Below are 25,326 nucleotides of genomic sequence, written 5' to 3'. Positions count from 1 at the left end.
TTATTGACTATGCCAAAGCATTTGACTGTGTGGATCACAACAAACTCTGGAAAATTCTCAATGAGATGGTAATACCAGACCACCTAACCTGCCTCCTGAGAAATCTGTTTGCAGGTCAGAAGCAACAGTTAGAACTGGACATGGAACAACAGACTGGTTCCAAATAGGAAAAGTAGTACATCAAGGTTCTATATTGTCACCCTACTTATTTAACTTATATGCAGAGTAGACTAAATGCTGGGCTGGATGAAGCACAAGCTGGAATCAGGATTACCAGGAGAAATATCAATAACCTCAGATATGCAGATGACACCACCTTTATGGCAGAAAGCTAAGAAGAACTAAAGAGGCTCTTGATGAAAGTGAAAGAGGAGAATGAAAAAGTTGGCTTAGAGCTCAACATTCAGAAAACTAAGATCATGGCATCTGGTCCCATTATTTCATGACAAATAGATGGGGAAAGAATGGTAACAGTAAGAAACTTTATTTTGAGGGGCTCCAAAATCATTGCAGATGATGACTGCAGCCAGGAAATTAAAAGACGCTTACTCCTTGGAAGAAAAGTTATGACCAACCTAGACAGCATATTAAAAAGCAGAGACATTACTTTACCACCAAAGGTCTGTCTAGTCAAAGGTATGGTTTTTCCAGTAGTCATGTATGGATGTGAGAGTTGGACTATAAAGAAAGCTGAACACTGAAGAATTGATGCTTTTGAACTGTGGTGTTGGAGAAGACTCTTGAAAGTCCCTTGGACTGCAAGGAGATCCAATCAGTCCATCCTAAAGGAGATCAGTCCTGGGTGTTCATTGGAAGGACTGACACTGAAGCTAAAGCTCCTGTACTTTGGCCACCTGATGCGAAGAGCTGACTCATTTTAAAAGACCCAGATGCTGGGAAAGACTGAAAGCAGGAAGAGAAGGGGACGACAGAGGATGAGGTAGTTGGATGGCATCACCGACTCAATGGACATGAGTTTGAGTAAACTCTGGGAGTAGGTGATGGACAGGGAGGTCTGGTGTGCTGCAGTCCATGGGGTCATAAAGAGTCAGACACGACTGAGCAACTGAACTGAAGTGAACACAGTAGAAAGGGGTGCATGTGTCTGGAAATGAAGAGATACTTTAGACCACTTCCTAATGCTCCCATGACCACCAAAACTTTAAAGAAGTCTAAGGGTTGAAGCCCACCAGATTTAATCATACTTTTAGATAAAGAACTTTAACTTCAATGCTAGCTAAGAAATATGTAGTAGAGAAAGAAGGTTGTAAATGCAAACAGTAGCCAAGTAAAGAGTTGCAGAACCAAGAATAATTGCAGTTCGTCACAAACATAATCATTCTATTTATATATACCTAGCTCTTCCTCTCTCTTAATTTCTCTTTCTCTGATATATAAGCTGTGTTATTGATAGCTAAGCTAATTTTAGTGTGCATATTTTCTGCTTTTAAGTTAAGGTTCTGGATGTCCTTTAGGACATCTAGACAACTAGAGATGGACAACTAGAGATGCAAGCAATGAGTTCAGAAGACATGGTCTTTGCTTCTAGAGAGAGAGTTAACATGTCTTAAATTCTGCATATATAGACATACTTTGTAAGACTGAGACATGATGCTTTTGTCAGTTTATTGTTTAAAAGTTAAGCTAGGAAAATTGTGTATAGTCAATTTTCTACACAAAAGTATAGACTATAGAATATGCCGAAAACTGGCTCTCTATATGCTTTAACCTCTGAAATTATAAATAAAATTGTAAGATTCTTTTGAAGCTGGAATTTCACGCATGCCCTAGCTTGCTTCAAACAGATGTTTCTGCAAGAATTCACACAAAACTTGCAGGTGAAACTGACGCAGTTATCTTCAAAATCCAAGGGGTAAGGGTATCGGTCCTTTCATGGAAGGTGGGAAATACTGTTGATTTCTAGTTTCATTGATTAGCAGAACAGAATCTGCAGAAACAACTCCTTAGTGTGGTTCATCATTTCTGCTGGCTCTGTGTTCTCCAAAATTCTTTTTCTGCATCTTCTCCCAATTCTGTGAGATATCTTATACTTTATAAATTATATATTAGACATCACAGATTGCTTAGCCAGACGTAACAAAAGTAAGAAGAAATGTATGGAAATAATCACCAAATTTAGAATATAGGCTACTTTTAGGAGTAGTAAATAGGGTCTTTGTATTGATATCTGCTTTATGTATTAAACTGCATAGGGGTTATGCCTAATGTAACTTTAGAGCAGAATCAGAATGAAGTGTCAGAACAAACCTGGTAAATGTAGAAGATTCCAAAAAGAAAATATAGCAAGTTAAAGGGATCCTGTGGGAAGTATATTTGTTAGGTTTAGGAACGTGAAAGCCTGTGTGGCTGGCATGTGCTAGAAAATGGTCAGCCCCATAGACCAGGCCACGTGAGATAGGCGGGTCATGACAAAGTCTTTTACACTTAGGGATCATGCGATGAAAATGCACGCAAACATTTTGAACAGAGGAACATCTGGATCTAATATCTGTTTTCAGTGATCACTTTGCCATGTTCCAGAGTATATTTTGTTGAGATGCAGGGAGCTCATTGGGAGGCAGTTGCAGTGTCCAAACAAAAGATGACAGTGTTGGAAGTGAGTGACGGCTGTAGAGATTTTGAGATGTTAGCATATTCCTACATACTCTGAAGTTTCTCATAACAAACTAGTAGGGAAGAAATAACTTTAAAAATATGAGATTGAGATCTTGAGATATTCCCTAGTTGAGAGAGGATGAAATTCAAAGCAAACCAAATTATGGACAAAGATTAAACTATAAAATATAAATGATAAAACACCAATGGAAATATGGATGCATTAAAAACAATCTGAGGTTGCCAAGAGAGTTACTAAGCAGAAAGACAATAGTAAAGGAAATAATCAGCAAAGAGAAATTTAAAACTTTTGTATATTAGGAGTACTAAAAATTAAGAGGTGAATATCAGGCATGTAAGAATATCTGAAATATTTATAATGAAATGTACATGTTAGTCTCTCTAGTTAAAGAAATACCTTCCAGCTTGTTCAGTCCCTTTTGTAAATTTTTTTTCCTCTCCTGGCATCTTTCCTCTATTGATCTGGTCATTGTTTATACCCCTCATCAAGAGACATTATTACAGTTATTACCTCATAACTCTAGTTCTTTTGTTCTTCTCATTTAAATTCCTTGGCACACCAATAATCTTAGAGAATCTAACCAATTATATGTCTCCATGCTGAACATTGCTAGAGAAAATAACACACACATTAGGGTGGGTTAGCTCATGAATATGATAAATAATGAATATTTATCACCCACAATAAATGATCATTCAACAGTATGCAGTATTATTTACTCTGTTTTTCAATTAGCAATGTGGTATGAACATTTATGTGCTTCCCCGGTAGCTCAGCTGGTAAAGAATATGCCTGCAATGCTAAAGAACTGGGTTCGATCCCTGGGTTTGGAAGATCCCCTGGAGCAGGGCACGGCAACCCACTCCAGTATTCTTGTCTGGAGAATCCCCACAGAGGAGCCTGGTGGGGTTGCAAAGTCAGACATGACTGAGCGACTAAGCACAGCACAGCGTGAACATTTATACAAGTTAATAAATTCAAGTATATGAATGTATGAGGGACTAGAAGGCAATTAGCAAACCTATTATCTCATTCATACATTTTGATTCCAAAACTGGACTACTAAAATACAAATGTAATGAATAATCCTATGTCTAAGTATTGCTTTAGCAAAAATTATTAAAAGTAGAAATATGTGACAAGGAATATAAAATATTTAAGGCTTCTTATGTATATTTCAAAGTTTCAATCTATTTCCTAGAGAGGAATGATAGCTCCTATACTGTTTTTTGATGGTTTTCTAATTTATGGATTTTTTTAAATGCTGCTATCTGAATTTAAAATGCTGCTACTTGTGTCTTAGTCCACTTGGGCTGCTGTAACAAAATACCACAGGCTGGATGTTTTATAAACAATAGAAATGTCATGTCTCATGGTCAGGTGAGGGCTCTCTTCCAGGTTGCAGACTTCTCATGATGTTCCTACATGGTGAATGTGGGGAGGGAGCTCTGTAGGATCTCTCTCCTCTCTCTGTCTTTTTGGCTGCACTGCTTGGCTTTTGGTATCTTAGTTTCCAGATCAGGGATTGAAGCCAGGCACCTGCAATGAAAACACTGAGTCCCAACCACTAGATCACCAGAGAATTCCCAAAGATCTCTTTTTTTCAGAGAAGTAATCCTCTTCATGAAGTCTCCATCCTCATAATCAAATCACCTCCCCCCAAACCCCACCTTCTAAATCACCACATTGGGGTTTAGAATTCCAATGTGAATTTAGGGGGGGCACAAACAGTCAAACAGTAATTATAATATTTTAATTGTATACTTCTTAAATAGTAACATAACTGTCACATTTAAATAATATTGCTTGATTTCTATGGCTTTATTTACTTCAATATAAGGAAAATGTTAAAAACACTGGGATTTAATGCTATTATAAATGAATGTTATTTATTATAATTTCCCTACTTATTGCATTTTTTCTGCCAAAAGTATCTTCCTTTTAAAATTAGGGAAAAAATACAATTTAAGAAAAATTCAGTTTTGCTTTCATATTTAAAGAATACTTCATGTGGACATTTAGTTTTTGGTGTTAATGTCATTAAATAATTTGGGAGACAAATTGAGAAAGTTATCATTTAAAAAGGAAATCAATTACAAAAGCATAATGGTTTTAATATAACATATAAAATAAAACCCATTCTAAAAAATTCAAATTATGTAGGCTTTCTGAATATGTCTTACATAAATTAAAGCATGTCATATTTAAAGAGATTAGTGTTAAAGAAATCATAGCTATCTCTATATATGAACATACAGATGTGTATATTTGTGTGTGTGTATCTGTGTATACATATGAAGGGATGATTAAGTTTCAAGGGAGTGAGAAGCATAAAGAATGAAAATGAACCCATAATAGGGAGTTCACAAAGAAGTGAGAAGAAGGAGTTCAGAACCTTAAAAGGCAATGGCAAAGAAGAGAAAATATATACCTTCAACCTCTGGTCAGTATTTATCTTAGATAAGTTAGTTTTTGAAAACAGCATGATAGAACTGGCTTTCAATTCTTGGTCAGTTCAGTCGCTCAGCCGTGTCCGACTCTTTGCGACCCCAGAGACTGCAGCATAGCTGGCTTTCCTGACCATCACCAACTCCTGGAGCTTGCTCAAACTCATGTCCACTGAGTCAGTGATGACACCCAAACACCTCATCTGCGTCGCCCCTTCTCTTCTTGCCTTCAGTCTTTCCCAGCTTCAGGGTCTTTTCCAGTGAGTCAGTTCTTCACATCAGGGGCCAAAGTATTGGAGTTTCAGCTTCAACAGCAGTCCTTCCAATGAATATTCAGGACTGATTTCCTTTACGATGGACTGGTTGGATCTCCTTGCAGTCCAAGGGACTCATAAGAGTCTTCTCCAACACCACAGTTAAAAGCATCAATTCTTTGGTGTTCAGCTTTCTTTATAGCCCAACTCTCACATCCATACATGACTACTGGAAAAGCCATAGCTTTGGCTAGATGGACATATGTTGGTAAAGTAATGTCTCCGCTTTTCAATATGCTGTCTAGGCTGGTCATAACTTTCCTTCCAAGGAGCAAATGTCTTTTAATTTCATGGCTGCAATCACCATCTGCAGTGATTTTGGAGCTCAGAAAAATAAAGTCAGCCACTGTTTCCACTGTTTTCCCATCTATTTGCCATGAAGTGATGGGACTGGATGCCATAATCTTAGTTTTCTGAATGTTGAATTTTAAGCCAGCTTTTCACTCTTCTCTTTCACTTTCTTCAAGAGGCTCTTTAGTTCCTCTTCAATTTCTGCCATAAGAATGGTATCAATCTGTGTATCTGAGGCTATTGATATTTCTCCCAGCAATCTTGATTTCAGCTGTCCTTCATCCAGCCCAGCATTTCTCATGATGTACTCTACGTATAAGTTAAATAGGCAGGGTGACAATATACAGGCTTGATGTAATCCTTTCCTGACTTGGAACCAGTCCAGTGTTCCATGTCCAGTTGTAACTGTTGCTTCTTGACTTGCATACAAATTTCTCCAGAGGCATGTCAGGTGGTCTGGTATTCCCATCTCTTTAAGAACTTTCCACGGTTTATTGTGATCTACATAGTCAAAGGCTCTGGGGCATTCAATAAAGCAGAAGTAGATGTTTTTCTGAAATTCTCTTTTTCGATGATCCAGTGGATATTAGCAATTTGATCTCTAGTTCCTCTGTCTTTTCTAAATCCAACATGAATGTATGGACGTTCATGGTTCACGTATTGTTGAAGCCTGGCTTGCAGAATTTTGAGCATTATTTTGCTAGCATGTGAGGTGAGTGCAATTGTGTGGTAGTTTGAACGTTCTTAGGCATTCATTGCCTTTCTTTGGGACTGGAATGAAAACTGACCTTTTCCAGTCCTGTGGCCACTGCTGAGTTTTCCAAATTTGCTGGCATATTGAGTGGAGCAATTTCACAGCATCATCTTTCAGGATTTGAAATAGCTCAACTGGAATTCCTTCACCTCCACTAGCTTTGTTCATAGTGATGCTTCCTAAAGCCCACTTAACTTCACATTCCAGGATGTCTGGCTCTAGGTAAGTGATCACACCATCATGACCCAGATAACTGGGTGATGAAGATCTTTTTTGTATAGTTCTTCTGTGTATTCTTGTCACCTCTGCTTAATATCTTCTGCTTCTGTTAGGTCCATAATATTTCTGTCCTTTATTGTGCCCATCTTTGCATGAAATGTTCCCTTAGTATCTCTAATTTTCTTGAAGACATCTGTAGTTTTTTCCATTCTATTGTTTTCCTCTATTTCTTTGCTGAAGGAGGGAGACTTTCTTATGTCTCCTTGCTATTTGAAACTCTGCATTCAAATGTGTATATCTTTCCTTTTCTCCTTTGTCTTTAGCTTATCTTCTTTTCTCAGCTATTTGTAATTCTTGTATTCATAATAAAACTTTTGTGAATGTATAGGCTGCCAGACTCCTGTCCCAGTGATTCTCCAGACAATACTGGAGTGGGTTTCCATTTCCTTCTCCAGGGGAACTTCCCACACTTTCCAACCCAGGAATTGAATGCAGATTCCCACATTGTATGGAGATGCTTTACTGACTGAGCTATGCAGGAAGCTACTTTTAATTCTTAATCCTCAGCTATTTGTAATTCTATTTGTAATTTCTCAATTCTTGGAAAAACTTAATAATTATAATGTAACAAAAATCCCCTCATGTATTGTTTCATTATTTGGAGTAGCAAAAAAGTGCTGGAGTGTCTGCCAACACTTATGTAATACGGACATTCCATGGTCAGTTTTGACTTCACTGTCCCATCTTAGACTTCTAACTTGGTTGTCATTTGGATGTTACCAAGTTTAGAGACAACTTGGACTATACTACAAAGCTTGCTGGAAAAATAAACCCCTAAAATTTTTCCCTTTCCTCTAAAACTAGAGATGCTGTTACCAAAAAATGTGGTTTTTTATTAACCCTATAAGTACTTGATTAGTGAGTATTGCATTCATAAAAGTTTTATTCCCCTCACATTTTTACTCAGAATCTCAGCAAGTCCATATGTTGGCAACCAGCAGATCCGATTTGTTTTTAGAACAAAGGAGGCTCGGTAGCTAGAATAGCTGGGCATTTATGGAATCTGTTAAGTCTCATAATTGACGACTGTTGCTTCATCAATCAGAAGCAGGCCACAGTCCCAGAATCCATTCTCCACAGCCATTCTGAAGAATAAATCACTGCTATTTTTGTAGCATGGTCTTACAATACCTCAATGAACTGATTTAAAAACCTTTAAAATACCACAACCAAACCACATGCTAAATTTATAAAGATGAATTCGAGTTTGATTTATAGCTTTTAAATGTTTACTCCAGGTAGGAGTACTTCAAGGAAATGCAGCAATGGACACTTGCCATTGTCTAAGAACGTGAAGAAAATTTTCGACCTAAATGATCTAAATCATTGATTTTGGAATTCATTCCAGGTTTTATTCTCCTCCTAGCAGATATATTATCTGATTACATTTTAGGCTAGTACTAACATAAATTTCTATCCCTTAAGCATACCTAAGTGTTGGGAGAATAGACAGGCATGAAGGATAAATAGACCAAGTCTTCATCCATTCTATTCTTTCTTTCCTTCTCCAACCTCTATTTATCCTTTCTCCTTTCTTTACTCTTTGACACTCTCCTTATTTATTCATTCCTTCTTCACTTTTCTATTTGCTCATTCCTTATTCCCTTTTTCATTCATTTTCTGAATGTTTTCTTCTTTATCTGAGGGAAAACCCCCTGCCTTGTGATGTGACCTCTGCGTTGGAAGCTTTTGAGCTCCTTTCCATGATCAGTTTAGTGTCCTACTAATCAGATCGGAGTGTGGCCTGTAATATAAGTTTAATACAAATAATTAATATTTTGAATAGTGAATGGAAATGAACTATTAGAAGGTAAGTTGTGCATGTTTAGTCGCTTCAATCGTGTCTGCCTCTTTGTGACCCTATGGTCTGGACCATAGCCCACCAGGCTCCTCTGACCATGGGATTCTCCAGGCAAAAATACTGGAGTGGGTTGCCATGCCTTTCTCCAGGGGAATCTTCCCAACCCAGGGATCAAACTCCTGTCTCTCAATCTCCTGCATGGGCAGGGGGTTCTTCACCACCGCTACTGCCACCTGGGAAGCCAGCCACTTGGGAAGGTAAGCTACAAGAGGATAAATATTTTATTTTACTAATGGTAAATTTCTAGTGATTTTTTGGTGTGTGGTAGGGAAAAAAATCAAAAGAGTAGAAGCCAAAGAGTTTTAGATCAGGGAATTTGACGATGGCATAGTATCATTTTGGAAATGAAATCTGGATATCTACAATTGGATTTTTGCTTGGTTGTTTAAAGTAGTCTAGGATTGGACTTTTTGAAATGGTGTCAGATTTCCATTAAGAGGCAATGAACTAAAATCACTATAGACAAATGTGATGCAAACTGCAATAGAATTAAGAAAAGGGCATGAAATTCTGACATAGAAATTAAATCTGTCTAGAAGGATGAGAAAAGAATTTCACAGGGAAAATAACATGCGAGTTCAAACTTTAAAAAGAAGTAGGAATTCATTGGCTACAGGAGGAAAATATGCTTGCCCAGAAAGTGAATAGCAAACAAATGATGCACATTGGGTGAGATTTTTTTCCCTGATGCTCCAGAATTACTGAATATTACATCCCTTCTCCATTGTTAAGGCTCACTGATAGAAAAAAAAAAAAAAAAAAAGGTCTACCAGAATTGGTTTCCTCTGGCTGGCTTCCAATTATATTTGGGGAAGACTATGTTGGGAGTGAGTATGGTAGCGAAAGTCACTGGGTTTTTATGTGGGTGGCATTGAAGCAGCTTAAACACTCCTCTTGGAGGGGCAAAGCAATCCTTGAATGATTCTCAGAAATAGGGTAGATGCTATAGGAAAAAATGTGCTTCAGATAGGAAAGGAATTTGATGCCTATGGGTGAGCTGCAAACTCTAGCCTAATTAAGTAATGCCTCCCCCAACCCCACACACACACACCATGTCTTTTCTTTCTGTGGTCGAACATGAAGAATGCAGAATTTAGAAGGGAAGAAGACAAGAAAGTAGAAGAGCTGAAGAGCCCTCTTAAGCACAGACCTAGTTTGCACTGGGTTTGGGGAACAGTTTAGAACAGAATAAGAGATTGGAGTTTAAAGGGGAATGAACTAATTTTAAAGGCAGAAAATGATTATGCATTTATGTAAGCTGCCTAGCTGGGATGAAAAAGTGGAATTTGATATATTTTAGTTTGGGGAAATAATTGGAAGAAATATAAAATTTTCATATCAATATATCCAGATAATTGAGGTTGCTCCAAAACCTAATGATTTGAATGTGTGAAAACACAGGTATAAAAGAGCATAGTGTATTTGAAATAAATAGATTGGAATGGCTAGAAATCAGAGGACATGCTGGGGAAAGCTGAGAGATGCAGCTAGAAAGTTATTCAGGGCTTTCTATTCTGTCTTTAAAATTTGAATTTTTTTTTTTTGGTGGAGAATCTCTTAAAAGCTGTTAAATGTGAAAATGATATGATCAGTTTTTCACTTTGAAAATATTGAATGCCTGATATATTTATTTTAATCAGTCAACAGCTGGAACTCAAGTTAAACTTTAGGAAATATGTTTTGGGAGGCATGTTAATAATATGGATTTTATACAGCTTATGCAAAATGGAAACATGAAGAACTAGAAATCATGTAATATGAGATTTTCTAGAGTAGATGATATTTGATTTGGGCTTGAAATACTGGTAGAATTTTCATAGATAGAAATCAATTCAAAGCTGATAAAGGGGAACAGGAAATAATGAAGCTTTATTTAGGGGTAATTGATTCAATTTACCAGAAAATAGACGGCATATAGTAAGATAATTACATAATGTATTGTCCAAAATGGGATGCTTTTGAAAAGAAAAAGGGGAATCAATTATGCTGAGGAAAACAGATGTAAATAGGACTTATGGCCAGAAATCTAGAAGTGTGATCACCTATATGTAGGAGTCAGCAAAGATACTAAAGAAAGAGTGTAAACAATCCTCAATTCAGCTGTCAGGCTTGCACCTCCAGCAAAAGGGACACATAGAAGAAGTTCTACCAAAAGAGCCCTTTCCTGGGATTTCCCTGGTGGTCCACTGGAAGTTTCCGCTTTCCCGATTCAGAAGACTTGGGTTTGCTCCCTGGTCAGGGAACTAGATCCCACATGTCATAACTAAAGATCCCACGTGTCTCAACGAAAACTGCAGATCCATGTGCTGCAACTATGACCCAGCAAAGCCAAACATATAAATAAATGAAAATAAATGCTAAAAATATCATTTTAAAAAACAAACAAAAAAGAGCACTTTATTAAAATTAATGGAATACAAGGATCAGTTAAGCATCCTACATTTTAATCTATGAAGGCATAAGAGGCTGAACAATGGTGAAAACAAGAAGTCAAGAAGGGTTCCAGAAAGAATTAATAAAGTGAACAAAACAGTCCAGTTATCAATTCTATTTGGCTGCTAAAATTATAAGTGGAATCAAACATGACTTAAATACTGTGAGAATTTGAACTAAATTCTTCTTGTGGATACAAAGAAAAGTGGATGGAATTGAGTGGATGGAACTGAGTTCAGTGTTATATAATAATTCGACTTGGGAGTTTCTGAGTTAAATAACTCAAGAGTTTTCCTTTTTCTCTTCCTTTGTTTCATTTTCTTTACATCACAGGACTCCGCAAAGCCTTAATTCACTAATGAACATTGAGAATCTTTAATTTGAAAAATTACAAATTACAAATTTGTAATAGAATAGTGAAAATTACAATTATTCACTACAAAGCATGAATAAATGGAATAGCACTTCCAAAGTGACAGACTAGTTTGCGCCAAAGCAAAATTAGTTCTCCGGTCTCCTGATTCTCGATTCCATAGCTTTTTCTTTTCTACTCAGTTGAAGCAATAACAGTGAATGAGGACCTAAGACTATTAAGTAGAGAGTGGTAAGAAGGTAGAAAAGCCTGAATCTTCAGTAAAAGAAGGAAAGTAATGCCCTAACACAAGGACCAATATGTTCAATGCTCTGCCGTTACCTAAATGGAAAGGAAATCGAAAAAAAGCTGGGGTCCGTGTATACTTTCAGCTGATTCACTCTGCTCTACAGCAGCAGCTAACACAACTTTGTAAAGCAACTCCAATAAAAAGTTTTAAAAGATCTAAACAAGAAGAGTTTCTAGGAGAACTGTCTTAGACTATTAGGCTTCTAAAACAAAACAAACCAGGTGGCTGATAAACACTGTGTATGTGTTAAGTCGCTTCAGTCGTCTCCAACTCTTTGTGACCCCAAGGACTGTAGCCCTCCAGGCTCCTCTGTCCATGGGATTCTCTCTACACAAAAATACTAGAATGGGTTGTCAGGCCCACCCTCAGGGGATCTTCCCGACCCAGGGATTGAACCTGCATCTCTTATGTCTCCTGCATTGACAGGAGGGTTCTTTACCACTAAAAACCACCTGGGAAGCCCCTTATAAACAATAAAACTGTATTTTTCACAGCTTTGGAGGTTGAAGCCCTAGGGCAGGGGACATAAACATGCAAGTATGAGGAGCTAAATTTCAGTGCAAAGATATACCAAAACCAACAGGTTATTAAACCAAGAACACAGCAAACATTGAGAAGGAGGGATTATGAAATCTGACAGGCAGAAATAAGAAATAGCTGAGATGAGAATACACAGAAAGGAAAAGGTGATTAAAGTTCAACAGTGTACTATACAAAGTTATTCAACACTGAATAATTTAAAATTTTATAAATGAAGTATATTACAGGAAATCTTAAAAGTTTTATGTAAAAATTGGTACCCATAAAATGAATAATTTAAAATAAATGCAAAGATAATAGATAACCCAATTACAGCTATGTCAGTAAAATATTCACTTCAATTCAGTCGCTCAGTCGTCTTCGACTCTTTGTGACCCCATGAACCGCAGCACACCAGGCCTCCCTGTCCATCACCAACACCTGGAGTCCACCCAAACCCATGTCCATTGAGTAGGTGATGCCATCCAGCCATCTCATCCTCTGTCGTCCCCTTCTCTTCCTGCCCTCAATCTTTCCCAGCATCAGGGTCTTTTCAAATGAGTCAGTTCTTCGCATCAGGTGGCCAAAGTATTAGAGTTTCAGCTTCAACATCAGCCCTTCCAATGAACACCCAGGACTGATCTCCTTTAGGATGGGCTGGTTGGATCTCCTTGCAGTCCAAGGGACTCTCAAGAGTCTTCTCCAACACGGCAGTTCAAAAACATCAATTCTTCGGTACTTAGCTTTCTTTATAATCCAATTTTCACATCCATACATGACTACTGGAAAAACCATAGCCTTGACTAGATGGACCTTTGTTGGCAAAGTAATGTCTCTGCTTTTGAATATGCTGTCTAGGTTGGTCATAACTTCCCTTCCAAGGAGTAAGTGTCTTTTAATTTCCTGGCTGCAGTCACCATCTGCAGTGATTTTGGAGCCCAGAAAAATAAAGTCAGCCACTGTTTCCACTGTTTCCCCATCTATTTGCCATGAAGTGATGGGACCAGATGCCATGATCTTAGTTTTCTGAATGTTGAGCTTTAAGCTAACTTTTCACTCTCCTCTTTCACTTTTGTCAAGAGGCTCTTTAGTTCTTCTTCACTTTCTGCCATAAGGCCACCCGTGGTGTCATCTGCATATCTGAGGTTATTGATATTTCTCCCAGCAATCTTAATTCCAGCTTGTGCTTCCCCCAGCCCAGCATTTCTCATTACTACCTTTATTAAAAGATCTTTGCTTCCCTTGTGGCTCAGCTGTTTAAAAAAATCTGCCTGCAGTGCAGGAGACCTGGGTTCGATCTCTGGGTTGGGAAGATCCCCTGGAGAAGGGAAAGGCTACCCACTCCAGGATGCTGGCCTAGAGAATTCTATGGCCTGTATAGTCCACAGGGTCACAAAGAGTCAGACATGGCTGAGCAACTTTCACTTTTCACCTTTATTCAGAAAACCAAGAAATATTTGCCTATTAAAGTTATGCAGATATTTTAAGTGAAGGCATTTTCACTTCCTTTAGCTTGTTTTAACTATAACTGCCAACATAGTATTTGCACAAAGTATTTTTTACTATTTTGCATAATAATCTGATATACCTGGATTTATAATTGTTCAAGTGCCTTCAAAATGCTTAGTAAGTCATCTAATCTATCTGGGATCAACAGTTCTGTTCCTATTATCTAAACATATCCCAGAATAGACAGGTAAATGGTCAGAACATAGTTCTTTCATCTTCAAATCATGACTATATTCAGCATTATATAGTTTATTCTATAATACATAACTGATACAAAATAGATTGGTTGGATTAATATCAGCCATCTTTTTATCAGAGTAAAATAAAAAACAAATTCTACAGTGTCAGACTAATAAAAAGAATGATTTAATTCATAACGGTCTTTCACAGGCATACTTTCCATCAGTAAGTAAAGAGGAAACTTCATCCATTATAAAGGAGAATTGACCTTTCTTAGACAAGCTTGGTGTTTATTACCTGAATTAGAACTCTAATGTACTAGCCACTACTTACTTGAAAAAAATTTATTTGAAATTAATACATCACACTCTTTTCTTATTGGATCAATTTCCTATTAATATAATTTATTTTTGCTTATAGACTAGTATTAATTGAGCAAACTGTTACTCTGAAATGATGATGAGCATAGTAATTCATATAAATAGGCCAATGTTTTCATTTTAATGAGATAATAGAATACAATGTCTATTCCGCTAGCACAATTCAATGTATATTTGGATAGATTTCGAGAAAGAGAAGACCAGCTTCATAAATAATTATCTTATAAGAGCAAAAAATAATCTTTTAAACTTGTAACAGAGCAGGAAACAAATGATAGTGAGAGACTCGTTTCATATATGAGCTCAGCTTCGGTTAGGGCACTGGCCCGTTAAACCCTGTGATTGAAAAAGGAGATATATGGATTTTGTCCCTAAAAGTATTTAAAAGCAATATTACAGCTTCCCTGGTAGCTCAGCTGGTAAAGCATCGGCCTTCAATGCATGAGACCCCCATTCTATTCCTGGGTCAGGGCAATCCTCTGGAGAAGGGATGGACTACCCACTCCAGTATTCTTGGGCTCTCCTGGTGGCTCAGCTGGTAAAAGATTTGCCTACAATGTGGGAGGCCGGGGTTTGATCCCTGGGGTGGGAAGATTCCCTGGAGGAGGGCATAGTTACCCACTCCAGTACTCTGGCATGGAGAATTCTATGGACGGTACAGTCCATGGGGTTGCAAAAGTCACACACGATTGAGTCACTTTCACTTTTCAGTTAGGACACTGGCTCATTTAAACATTGCGATTAAAAAAGGAGATGCATGGTTTTTGTCCCTAAAGGTATTTAAAAGCAATGTTATTCTTAAGAAGAAAGTACTTGCCAAGATCTGGATGGTCATGAAAAGATTTTATAAAAGAGATTTAACATGAACTAATATTTTATACCTCTAATCTTTCACTAAGTATCTCCTGAGATTCCTGTAGTTCAACTTCATTAGAACCTCTAAAGGAACAGAGTTAAGCAGTGTAATAGTTAATATACTTGTTTTCAGTTACTTATGGGAGTGCCTTTAGCATTTTGGTAAGTGGTATAAGGACTTGTCAGTTATAATCAGCCTAGTTGCTAGTTTCAAATCCCGACCTGACCACATCCTGTGGTAAAATTGCCTAACCAATCTAAACCTCAGTTTCCTCATCTGTAAACTAGGGATTATCATAGTAACTACCTCAAAGGGGTGTAGTGAAAATTAAGTAGGTTATTATATATAAAGTTCACAGCAAAAGACCCTGAAAATAACATTAAAATGTGTATTGAATGCTTACTATTACTACTACTTCTACTAGTACTTCTAAGCGTCTGCCTGCAAATGTGGGAGACCCACGTTCAATCCCTGGATCGGGAAGATCCCCTGGAGAAGGAAATGGCAACCCACTTCAGTATTCTTGCCTGGAGAATCCCATGGATGGAGGAGCCTGGCGGGCTACAGTCCATGGGGTTGCAAAGAGTTGGACAGGACTGAGCGACTTCATTTCACTTCACTTCTACTAGTACAAGTGCTATACTACTTAGGGAACTATTTACTGGAGTTTGAGCTGAAAGTTATTTTATTTTTTTTCCTCTCAAGTACAGCAAGTTTCAAAGAACACCCATCCTCATCTGAGTTATATTTTAAAGAGGCTCTAAAAAATGTCCTCATAAGCATGCTTATTCTCCCTTTGCTATGAAATTCAAAGTTCATGATACAGAAAATCCATATGCTTGGATGCAGTTGACTCGGAGGTCAACAATGCATCCCATGAGATGTTTAAACTGTATTTGAGAAATAATTTAAGCTAGTATAAACAGGACTAAAGGTGTAAAATTTTCTAAAGATGTAATGTTTACACAATAACATGTAAAAAAATAGTCATACTGAGTTAAGTAAATCAGACAGAGAAAGAAAAATATTATATGACATTCTGTATCTGTGGAATCTAAAAAGAAATGATACAAATGACTTACTTACAAAACAGAAATAAACTCACAGACAGAGAGAATGAACTTATGGTTGCTCAGGGGAAGAATGGGAGGAAAGGATAGTTAGGGAGTTTGGGATGGACATGTACACACTGCTGTATTTAAAGTGGATAACCAACAAAGATCTACTGTATAGCACGTGGAACTCCACTCAGTGTACTGTGGCAGTCTCCACGGGAGGGGAGTTTAAGAGTGAATGAACACTTGTATATGTGCGGCTGAATCCCTTTGTTGTTCGCCTGAAATTATCACACTGTTAATTGGTTGTACCCCAGTACAAATGAAAAAGTCTAAAAAACATGGTTAGTAACCAACTGCTGCTAATGAATATTGAGAATCTCTGGGAACAGAAGCTGGGAAAGCAGCATGATACCAACGCTAGGCATTATTTGGATTCTAAGGTGTAACAGAACAAAAATAACATGAATAATGTTAATTGGGTGATTACTGGATGCCATGCACTCATGATGACCCAAAAAAATGATGTACTATTTTTATATCCAGAAAGAATCAAAAAGAATACTGAGTCTGGAAGATTTTAGTCACTCACCTAAAAATAAATATCTAAGAGTCAGGACTAGAATCAAATGGAGGCAGTCTAATCCAAGAGCCAGCCTCCTTATCTGTATTTTCTAGTACATATACATTTCACAATTTTATTTTAACTTTATTTTTATAGATTTTTGGCAAACATTTAAGTTTCTGAGGAAAGACTTAAAAGCACAATTTATGGCTGTAGATTGAGAAATAGGAGATAAATGTTTAAAAGCAGAGAGTGTCATTATTTATTTACTCATTCTAGACAATGGAAATACAGTGGGGCACACCCTATATTTTCCTGAAACTTACAGTTTAATGAATGTGAAGACATAGAATAGCACAGACACATCTTGATTTACATTAGTGAACATTGCCAAAGGAATTAACCTTTTTCCACAAGAATGTTTAAACAAGGAAGTTTTTTTTTTTACTTTTGATGTAAACTGAAAAGCTTTTCTGATACATCTCCCAGAAAGAATAAGTGGGATTTGATTGTTTTCAACTGAGATTAGAGGAGATAAGGCATTTAGGAAAGCAAAATTCAGTTCAAAATTTAATTGATACAGCACATTCTAACAAACAAGATGTATTTTTACTATAATTTAACAACCTTTGTTTTTATATGTTGAGAAGATGCTTAAAACAATCAACCTCAAACATACAGACATGAATCTAAATATGTTTGGGTTAGATTTTTGCTTTTGATTTTATAAAGCACCACTCAAAAAAGTGATTGAAATCACTATATATTTTCAGGCTTTTAGCAGTTTAGAATAATTACCACCATATAATCGACAATCTATATAATAAGGAATATTGATACCCAGCACCATGACAACTTAATAGCCATTTGTATTTCAGTATGTTGGCCCCAAGTTGAAATAGTCAGAAGAAAAGTATTGGAGTTCCAAAATCAATTACAAAAATCAGTGATCTTTCAGAACAAGAAAGGAAAATAAAACAAAAGGAATTTTCATAGTGAGTCTTAATTCTGATGAACAGGATGACCTCTCTTATAGCATTTTATATATTATATTTTGCCAAGTTCACATATTCTCCCTATATTCTCTAATAGACCACAGAACTGTTGACAGTGATTGACTTTTGGACTTCTCCAGTGGACCAGTGGGTAAAACACTGTGATTTCACTGCAGGGACTGTGGGTTTGATCCCTGACCAGGGAAGTATGCATGCTGTGTGGGACAGTAAAAAAAAAAAACCCCAAAACAGTTGACTTTTATTAGTTGGGGGTGAGGGTATTCTGGCTAACTTGATTAAATCTAGGTAAATCCCATCAATGCTTAAGTGGCTCAGTTTAGTTGTTTATAGTATAAAGATCAGAATAATAATACTTGGCAACTAAACCACCACCACCACATTAGGTTTGGCTGAATGTAACACAGATGACCAGTAGGGATATAATTTTCTCACTTTAAAAGCAGCTCAGAAATAGTCCAGGACCAACAGAATACCTCCAAAGAGGAGAGTGAAAAAGTTGGCTTAAAGCTCAACAATTCAGAAAACTAAGATCATGGCATCTGGTCCCATCACTTCATGGCAAATAGATGGGGAAACAGTGGCTGACTTTATTTTGGGAGGCTCCAAAATCACTGCAGATGGTGACTGCAGCCATGAAATGAAAAGATACTTACTCCTTGGAAGGAAAGTTATGACCAACCTAGACAGCATATTATAAAGCAGAGACATTACTTTGTCAACAAGGTCTGTCTAGTCAAAGCTATGGTCTTTCCAGTAGTCATGTATGGATGTTAGAGTTGGACTATAAAGAAAGCTGAGTGCCGAAGAATTAATGCTTTTGAACTATGGTGTTGGAGAAGACTCTTGAGAGTCTCTTGGACTGCAAAGAGATCCAACCAGTCCATCCTAAAGGAGATCAGTCCTGGGTGTTCATTGGAAGGACTGATGTTGAAGGTGAAACTCCAATACTTGATGCGAAGGACTGACTCATTTGAAAAGATCCTGATGTTGGGAAAGATTGAGGGTGGGAGGATAAGGGGACGACAGAGGATGAGATGGTTGGATGGCATCACCGACTCAATGGACATGAGTTTGAGTAAACTCTGGGAGTTGGTGATGGACAGGGAGGCCTGTTGTGCTGTGGTTCATGGGGTTGCAAAGAGTCAGACACGACTGAGGGACTGAACTGAACTGAACTGAACAATGTCATCTGGGCTGGAGGCACCTTCTGTTTATTCATTCTACCATCCTTAACATGTGTTTTTCATTTTTACGGCTTCAAATCTGTTCTACTTTAGTCACATGTACACAATACAATATGAAGATGAAATCACAAAAAGCAAAAGGTAAGACTGTACCTTTACTCTTTTAGCACAAACATAATACACTTATCTTTAACTTGCTTTCTTCCAAAACATAACAAGCAAAACAATAGGATATCATTTCATGATAGTACATAGATACACTGCCTGTGTGCTAAGTCGGTTCTGTCCGTGCAAAAAATCTGATTCTTTGCCACCCTATGGACTGTAGCCCACCAGACTCCACTATCCATGGGATTATCCAGGCAAGAATACTGGAATGGGTTGCCATGCCCTCCTCCAGAGGACCTTCTGGACCCAGAGATTGAACCCATGTCCCTTATGTCTCCTGAATTGGCAGGTGGGTTCTTTACCACTAGTGCCACCTGGGAAGCCCCGGAAATATATGACATGTGTATCTGTTTTAAAATTGTTCGTGTATATAGCAGTGTTGCAAGGATACACTTGTGTATGTCTTTGCATTCTTGAGTGAGTATAGCTATGTTTTAGGCCAATTTTTAAAAATGGAATGTGTAGGTAAAAGGATATAATATTCTAGATTTTGAAAAACCTTGCCAAAATGTCCTCCAAATGTTGTATTGATTCTTAATTCTAACAGCAATATTTTTCTTTCACATGCATTCCAAAGCGATTGTTTACCAACTTCTTACTCTTGCCAAGTTGAAAGATAGAATTGGAATTTGCTATTTTACTGGGCATATGTTTTTGAGTTAGTTAAGCATTATTTTTTATTGCTTTGGGGCTACATATATATATAAAATAAATTAACATGACAAAATCATTCCATACTTAAACATATTAACCTCTCTAATATGAGTAAATCCTATCCATCCACTGAAGGCCTAAAGACTGAAAAAGGGGAATGCTCTCTCTGCCTGACTCTCTTGTCCCTGGGACATGGGTCTTCTCTTATCCTTGGTCTCAGGCTTGGCTGGAACTCACACCCTTTGATCTCCTTGTTCTTCGGCCCCTGGACTTGGATAACATAGGTTCCCTTGGGTCTCCAGCTGGCCAACTGCTGATATTGAGACTTCTTGGCCTCCACAATCACGTGCCTATTTCTTATAACAAACCACACACATGCAGTAGTACAAACAAAAGTTATGTTTACATTATACTGTAGTCTGTGTACAATAGCTTTCTGTCTAAGAAACAATGTACATACCTTAATTTAAGCATATTTTATTGCTAAAATGCTAATTTTCATCTGAGACTCATTTCAGTGAGTCACAGTGAGAGCTATCTGAGGCACATGGGGGTGAATTACTATAAGGGCGTGGGATATTGGTGGGAAGAACAGAAAGTTGTATCAGGTCAAATTTATTGACAACAAAGAGATTGTGCATTTAATGTTGCAGCTTGGTGAGTTATAATGTGCTCTAACAGTTTGTCTCTTTGGCTGAAACATGAACCAAAAGATAGTGCACTATAAGTGAAGTGGAAATGCCCAACTTCCTTTGGTTGAATGTAAAGGAAAGGATTCAGAAACTTAGGGAGAGTGGAATGTTAGAGTGGATTCTTCATTTGGGACTTGCCCACACTGGAAGGTCTGGAAGAAATACCTTTCACCACTACTGTGAGGTGAAATGTGACATATCTGAAAAGCCCTTGTGAGCACTCTTTGTTGATGAGACCTTACAGTGGAAATGCAGTGATGGATTGGAAAACCTCTATGAATTTGGATTAATTGGGTTTTTGTGTTGCAGGGATCAGTCAAATGGCAGCCTTTGACCAAAGAAGGTAAGGTGGGTATAATTATGATAAAGGGCAGCAAGTCAAAGCTGCAACCAAAATAGTCTGACTTGCATCGAGTATGGCTAGCTGATCATGGTTTTCCTAAAAAGTGTAATGGAGAGGAAATCTACAATTCTTACTTGATTCTTTTAGGCTAACTGATCCAAAGTATAACCTGAATTATATATATATATATAAAAAAAAAACAGGCAATGGCACCTCATTTTATTCCAGCTTGAGCCAGTTTATGGACCTATAACTCCTTGAATGAAGGAGAGGCCCAGTTCTCTTGAGAGAGGACTCTGCTATGCTGTCAAAACTTTATATTGCTAATCTCTTTTCCAGCTTTTCCCCCAAGGACCTTTTACCAAGATATGTTCACTGGGGAAAAGGAAATAATAAGATTTTAGTGGGGGACTATTAGATACTATGGAGAAGGAAACGGCAACCTACTCCAGTATTCATGCCTGGAAAATCCCATGGACCGAGGAGCCTGGTAGGTTACAATCGATGGGGTCGCAAAGAGTCGAACACGACTGAGCGACTTCTGTGTGTGTCTGTGTGTGTATTAGATACTATGGGCTTCCCAGGTGGCGCTAGTGGTAAAGAACCCACCTGCTAACACAGAAGATGTAAGAGTCATAGGTTCTGTCTCTGGGTTGGGAACATCCCCTGGAGGAGGGCATGGCAACCCACTCCAGTACTTTTGCTGGAGAATCCCATGGACAAAGAAGCCTGGTGGGCTACAGTCCACAGAGTCTCACAGAGTCAGACATGACTAAAGCAACCTAGTACCCATGCACACATTAGATACTGTCTCTGCAATGATATTAATTCCATGACACCCAAAATGTAACTGCAGTTGGCAAATCAGAGTAGAGGCTTATGGAGGTCAGGTGATCAGTGGAGTGTTAGCTCAGATCTTTTTTACAGTGGGCCACTTTAGTCCCTGCACTCATCCTGTGGTTATTTCCGCAGTTCCCAAATGCTTATTTGGAATAGATACACTCAGCAGCTGGAGAAGGCAATGGCACCCCACTCCAGTACTCTTGCCTGGAAAATCCCATGGAGGGAGGAGCCTGGTAGGCTGCAGTCCATGGGGTCGCTAAGAGTCGGATATGACTGAGTGACTTCACTTTCACTTTTCACTTTCATTCATTGGAGAAGGAAATGGCAACCCACTCCAGTGTTCTTGCCTGGAGAATCCTAGGGACGGGGGAGCCTGGTGGGCTGCCGTCTCTGGGGTCGCACAGAGTTGGACACGACTGAAGCTACTTAGCAGCAGCAGCAGCAGCAACACTCAGCAGCAGGCAGAATCCCCTATCAATTCCCCAACCTGTAAGGTAAGGACTATTATGATGGGAAAGCCAACTGGCAGCCACTAGTAATACCTCTATCTAGGGAAATAGTAAACCAAAAGCAATACTTTGTTTCTAGAGAGACTTCAGGAATTAATGACACCTCCAAGAACTTGAAGGGCATAGGGATGGTGATTCACATCATATCCCCATTCAACGTGCCTCTTTAGCTTGTTCAGAAGACTGATGAATCTTGGAGAATGATAGTGGATTATTGTAAGCTCCAGTCATAACTGTTTTACCAGATGTAGTTTCATTGTTTAAGCAAATCAACATGTCTCCTGGTACCTGGTATGCAGCTGTTGCTCTGGCAATTTGTTTTTCTTTTTCCCTTCTTTCTCTATTAATAAGATCCTCAGAGCAGTTTGCTTTCAGCTGGAAAGGCCAGCAATACGTCTTCACGATACCCTCAAGGGTATAGCAACTCTCCATCCCTATGTCATCATTTAGCTCTGAAATAGCTTTGAAATCTTTCGCTTTTTACCTCGATGACATTACACTAATAGCAGTACCCTGGATTTAGTTAGCAAGACATTACAACCACTCTAGACCTACTGGTAAGACATTTGCAAGTCAGAGGGTGAAATAAATCTGACCAAAAATTTGGGGTCTTTTACCTCAGCAACATTTTCAGGGGTCCAGTGGTGTGGGTCATGTCAAGGAATTTCTAAATTGAAGAATAAGTTATTACATCTGGCCCCTAATAAGAGACACATACCTATCGCTCCTCTTTGGATTTCTTAGGTATAATATTCCTCATTTGAAAGTGTTGGTTGTTGTTTAGTTTCTACATCATGTCTGATTCTTTGCAACCCCATGGACTGTAGCCTGCCAGGCTCCTCTGTCAGTGGGATTTCTCAGGCAAGAATACTGGAGTGGGTTGCCATTTTCTCCTCCAGGGGATCTTCCCGAACCAGGGATTGAATCCCTGTCTCCTGCATTGCAGGCGGATTCTTTCCCGTTTGAGTATGTTACTCCAGCCCATTTGCCAAATAACCCGAATCCTTGTTTCAGGTGTAGCCCAGAACAGGAAAAGACTGTGCAACAGGCCAAGGCTGCTCTGCAAGCTGCTTCACCGCTGGGGCCCACGATGTAGCATATCCAGTGGTGCTCGAAGGGTCGGCGGCAGATGGACATGCTCTTTGGAGCCTTTGACAGGCTTCTGCAGGGGGTGGTTTTGCAGTGCCTGCCCTTAGGATTTTGGAGCAAGGCTTTACCATATTATGCAGATAACTTCTGTTTTTCATAAATAATTCTTGGCTTGAGGGTGGACCTTAGTGGAGACTGAATGCTTAATCACGGGCTGCCAAGTTACTATGTGACCTGAGCATCACATAGAGTTGGTGTCATCTGACCCACCAAAGCATACAGCAGGACCTGCCCAGCAGCCCTCCGTCTTCAAATGGACGGCGTACAAAACAATGCCTCCCTCATTCACAGTTCCCCGTGTCAAGGTTTCAGTTACCTACAGTCAGCCACAGTATGAAAATATTAAATGGGATACACCAGAAATAAACAATTCATAAGTTTAAGTTGCACACTGTTCTGAGCAGCGTAACGAAATCTCAAGTGCTTCCAGTCCATCCCACTCTGTTTGTGAGTCAATCCTCTGTCCAGCGTATCCACCAGGTATATGTCCATGAGTCACTTAGCAATCTCCTCAGCTATAACAATGAACAGCGCCAGTGTCCAGCTAACCTCATTTACTTAATAATGACCCCAGAGCGCAGGAGTAGTGATGTTGGCAATTCAGATATCTCTTACAGTGCCTGACTTATAAATTTAACTTTATCATAGGTTGTATGTATGGGCAAAGCATAGTGGGCATCCACGGGGAGTCTTGGAATAATGGGGGACCACTGTACACCATCGCCCCTTCTGTGTCTCCAGCTTGCTGACCACAGAGCTTGTGAACTCTCAGCCTCCATAACTGAGTGAGTAAATACCCTGTATTATATATGTAGTCACCATTTTAGTTCTGTTTCTCTGGAGAACCTTGACTAATACACTCATCACACCACGTTCTGGGAGGCTCGCTAAGTATACATAACCATGACAGAGCCAAAGAGATCACTCACTCAAAACTAACTTCTTCAGATGGCATTTATTCTATGTATAATTATAAGAAGTTTTTATGAATACATATTGTTTCATATATATGTATATATGTAGATATATGTATAATAATATATAGCTGTATATCTATATATATATGTAGTATGCCAGTATGGTGAACATATATTAACACCTATATGAGAATTTTTGTAAAACATGGGGGGAGGGGAAGGGAATAAAGAAATAAAGACAGAAAGCTGGAGTCAGAATAAGAGACATAGTAATAAATCATTCATTTTCTTTGTGATTTTATACAGAATTGTAATATTTTTATTCTTTTCCTGTTTATCTTAATGTCATTTTAGATTCAGAATTGTTTTTATGTTTTTACTTGTGTATTTTGTTACTAGAACAAATAGGTATTTAGTCGAGAAAAGATTTTTCTTCATTGATTTAAAAGGTTTTTTTTTAAATAATAAGAACATGAGCCCTCCTGTCTTATATGTTGTAATATATTTGTTTTTTGCAGTTGGTCATTTATATTTTGCTTTAGAATACCATTTTCTGAAGTTCAAATATAAAGATGTAATCATAACAGGCTTTCATGACTAACATAGTTCAAACAAAACGAATTGCTTATACACATCCTTCCTTTGCTTATGTTGTAGAAAAAAAAGACACTGCATCCAAATGCCATGAAGGTCAGAGACAGCAGTGTTTTCAGCTGCAGTCAGAATTTAAGCAGTAGAAGTCCTTATGTAAGTAAAAGACAAATAAATAGACTTGTCAGTCTTTCAGATGGCATGAATGGAATATATCCCTGCATACCAAAATACCATTTCCTCACATTGTCCAATATCCAATTTCTGCTTTTTCTTTGTATTGCAATTCATGGTTCTCAGACCACTCATGTATTAGTAAGGTATTCCCAATAGTTGCTTGACTGCTGAGGAATATTTTACACTTTAAAAATTCCCTACATTTGTGTACATGTACATATAGACATCATGAAAGAGTAGTTAGAGGGATAAGAAGAGTACCAGAGAAGAATGGTGACTCAGAACCTAAGGAGGAGAATTTCAAAGAAAAGTCCCTGGTGACTCAGAGGGCTTCCCTGGT

Source organism: Bubalus bubalis, chromosome 4 (assembly GCF_019923935.1).
Source record: "Bubalus bubalis isolate 160015118507 breed Murrah chromosome 4, NDDB_SH_1, whole genome shotgun sequence".
Lineage (NCBI taxonomy): Eukaryota > Metazoa > Chordata > Mammalia > Artiodactyla > Bovidae > Bubalus > Bubalus bubalis.
Note: the sequence above shows the minus strand (reverse complement) of the source record.